Genomic DNA, 2,673 nt, shown 5'->3' on the forward strand with positions numbered 1-2,673 from the left:
CAAGTGTCGTTTAACGATTGTGTGCTCCATTCACAGGCTTCATTTGCACCAAATATTTGTGGTATATTTTTAACAAGTATTCCATGGGAAAGATATAAAATGCTTATTTTAAACAAGTGAATGAAATTCTATATAGCATGGAAATACACACAAAACTTTAATGACTTGGTACTCTTACTAGTAGGAAAATGTATATTAGGGAAAATATTGTGATTTACACTGGAACATCTTAATTATGACAATTGATATATATTTCGTTTCCCTTTGTCAAACTCGTATGTAGCATTTAAAAGTGCACATTTTCCAATTAAGAGATTAATGGCAGATTGTTCTTTTAAGTATGTGGGAATTATTGCATGATTGAGTATTTACGTTTTTTTCTTTCAAAAGAAACATAATTTTGTGTTAAGGAACCGGAAGGTAATCAGATCATCCATTTTAAATGCAACCGTTCTAACAGGTTTTTCCCTGCAAAGCAAATCCAATTTTTTAAGCGTAAACTCACTTTCACAGCATTTTTCATTCACATTTAACTTAGTAAAATATTTTTAGTTTATCGGCTAGAGGGAACAAATATTTTTGTATAATGTTTAGAACTGTATTATGAGCTCTATCTTGAACATTTTGGTGGTGAAAATTTAAGTTTATGGCTAGGTTTAACTTTTAAAAGGACCTTATTTCTCTTATTCATGGTTTTTAAAAGAACTTTGGATCTAATATATACACATATATATGTATTCCTTTGTCTTATGTAGTATTCAAAATGTAAATATAAAAAATTGTGAATTTACTTTTCATGTACCTGTTGCATGTAATCAAAAGCTATTTGGAAAAATATGCTTTTCATTCATTTAGTAATGTTTGCTTTTCTAAATACCTCTTTAAATGTTATAAACTAGTCCATTAACCATTTAAGTTTTAGTAATTTTCATATGAACAAATTTCGTACGTTCAGCTTGTTTCCAAGGTCGATTGGATGCTGCTTTCTGGATTGCTGACTACATTTGCTGTTATTAAAAATGAGACCTAAGGAAATATCTACTTCCAAAGCCTGGGATAAACTTGTTTATTTTCCATAAATACTAACCCATGCTTGTGACTATCAAACAAATATAACAGCTGGAATTTAAAACAAGTGTGTGCTGTTTGGATGAAATATGTTCCTGGGACTCTTGTGAAGTTAATCTGTGTATTATTGTAACAAACTGGATACTCTGTCTAGGACCTTAAAAACATACAAGTTCACACATCAAAAAGGAAGGTGGATACAGTCCACTTCGAATCTTCCAAGCACTGAGGTGTAAGGTGTACACTCAATGGCTGAGTAAAAAGAGCATGGGTAATTGTTTTTTTAATTGGTATTTCAACTGCAAAAATATCTTTGGTGGACTTTAAAGAATGAATATAAGGTGGATCTAACTTTCAGTCTTTTAATGAGTTTCACACGAGAAATTAACCATGTATATGGGTTACTCCATGTTCTTCCTGAAACAGTTGCAGCTTGTAATTAATATTAACTCCACGAAGGACTGCCACCCATTCTACGTGCTGATGCGTCTGAGTCTTTCCTACTGCAGCCTGTTTACTTTTTGGACAGCTGCACCTCCTCATCTGCTGACCTAAGGGCAATAAAGATGTTTCTTATGGGTCAGTGTCATATTAAAGGAGAAAAATTAGGTTTAGAAGGTCGGTTACCGTTGCCGTATCCACAGGTAATGAGAGAAGGCTGAACATGTAGAGGAAGGGAAAAGGGCATTCTCACCACCTCTAACTCCCGCTGCCTCGGAGACCAGCCGAGAGACGAAGTCCTTAATGCGGGTGAGCACGCAATGCCCGCCGCGTCGCCTGGGCCTCTTAGGTATTTTTAACATACTCTTGTTCCTTCCACCAGCTCTCCTGGACGCCGATCAGTTTAAACCAGATGCGTGATAAGTAATAATCTGACTCTGCCCTCTCTTCGGAATCTGCCTTCAGTTATTTGTTTAAAATAAAAAATGGTGCTCCAGAAGATGAGAAGATGGGGTTGTTTCCTTTTCCCCTGGCTCTGGCCCGGAGAAAGAGGGCGGGATCCTTGCAGCTCACACTGGGGGAGATCCTTCATCTGCCGCAGGCTAGCCTCGAAGGCCCTCGATCACTGCACCGCCCCGGCCCTGCCGCGGGACAGGCGCCTTCTGGCTCCGCCTCGGGCTCCCTCCCTCTGCGAGGAGCTGCGTGGACCCGTTGGAAGTAGGGGCCGGGGGGACCCTCTCTCGTTCCCCTCGCGGCACCCCACCTGAGGTCCTCCTCCTGCGCCCGCCCGTGGGCCGCGGGGGCGGACCGGGCAGGGTGGGATTGGCGACCTTCCTGCACTTCCGGCCTGTTTGGAGGCCGCGAGAGGGTCCCTGGAGCTGGGGGATGCTTGGTACCCACTAAGAAAGACCGCAAGGAGCCCTCGCTGAACCCTGTGCCTCTGCGCGGGGCGGGGCGGGGCGGGGCGGCGCGGGGCGGCGAGGCGAGACGGGCGCCTAAGGCGCGCAAACGCGGGCCCGGGGCGGGGTTTCGCACTGCACGGGGCGGACTCGCCGAGACCAAGTTGAGCAACCAGCGTGGAGAGAGACACCGCCCCTGGCTGGGGAGGGGGCGGGGGGCTCGTCCTCTCACCCGATTGGTGGACAGAGAGAGCCTATCACCGTC

General features: G+C 43.8%; 1 long non-coding RNA gene across 1 annotated transcript; it reads right to left on the bottom strand.

Annotated features, from left to right (window-relative positions):
- Positions 1-1,416: 1,416 nt before the first annotated feature.
- LOC120602346 (uncharacterized) lies at positions 1,417-2,450 on the bottom strand. Its single transcript, XR_005652710.1, has 2 exons — positions 1,696-2,450; positions 1,417-1,619 (listed from the first exon to the last, which is right to left on the bottom strand). It is a non-coding gene; the product is annotated as an uncharacterized LOC120602346 (long non-coding RNA).
- Between the last annotated feature and the right edge of the window lie 223 nt (positions 2,451-2,673).

The sequence above is a fragment of the Pteropus medius genome, unplaced genomic scaffold (genome assembly GCF_902729225.1).
Source record: "Pteropus medius unplaced genomic scaffold, Ma_sr-lr_union100, whole genome shotgun sequence".
In the NCBI taxonomy this organism is placed as follows: domain Eukaryota; kingdom Metazoa; phylum Chordata; class Mammalia; order Chiroptera; family Pteropodidae; genus Pteropus; species Pteropus medius.